The sequence below is a fragment of the Chrysochloris asiatica genome, unplaced genomic scaffold (assembly GCF_000296735.1).
Source record: "Chrysochloris asiatica unplaced genomic scaffold, ChrAsi1.0 scaffold00032, whole genome shotgun sequence".
Classification (NCBI taxonomy): Eukaryota; Metazoa; Chordata; class Mammalia; order Afrosoricida; family Chrysochloridae; genus Chrysochloris; species Chrysochloris asiatica.
This window is the reverse complement of record NW_006408550.1, coordinates 3,239,110-3,239,896: the sequence shown is the minus strand read 5'-3', so window position 1 is coordinate 3,239,896 and position 787 is coordinate 3,239,110. Positions and strand designations below refer to the sequence as shown.

General features: G+C 37.9%; 1 pseudogene; it reads left to right on the top strand.

Annotated features, from left to right (window-relative positions):
- The window catches only part of LOC102813772, a 1,821-nt pseudogene extending 1,106 nt beyond the window's left edge, over nt 1-715 (top strand).
- Nucleotides 716-787: the final 72 nt, after the last annotated feature.

Genomic DNA, 787 nt, shown 5'->3' with positions numbered 1-787 from the left:
GAGCTCTGTGTATTAAATTAATACATGTAACAATATTAAGATAAAAAACAATTTGCCATTAACTGCCAGTGGCCTCATTTGTTACACTCAGGCCTTTAGGGTCTCGAACCTCTGACCAGTCTTACACGGTCCACAACAAAGAATAATATATCCAAATGGTTAAACTGTACAAAATGCCTCAGTATTACCCTACTGAAGACATGCCTCAGAAGCTGTTGAGCTTTGACAAAAACAAACAAACAAACAAACCTCAGTCAGCATGTCAGAAAACTGTGGTCCAGCATCACTCCTGGGACCATTTTGATCATCCTTACCAGGTATCATCGAGACAGAAGAATGGTTTTCCTGAAGAAGCTGGCAATTGGTTTGCTCCTTGTGACTGTTCCTCTGTATTGAACACACCATAAATTTGTCATTGCCACCTCCACAAAAATTGATACCAGTGATGTGAAGATCCCCAAACTCTTCTTTAAAAAGCAGCAGATGCTGAAGCCCAGACACCAAGAAGGGAAGATCTTTGACACTAAGAAAGAAATACAAGATTACAGAGTAGCATGAGGTGGATCAGAAAGCTGTGGACTCACAAATTATGTCAAAAATCAAAGCCATTCTCCAGCTCCAAGGCTACCTGCATGAAGTATTTGTTCTCACAAATAGAATTTATCCTCACAAATTGGTGTTCTATATCTATATCCCTTGCAAAGAACCTCATTAAATAACTAATGCATTTTGAAAAAGAAAACATGGCAATTAAGTGCAAAACATTATTCTGATTGTATATATATAT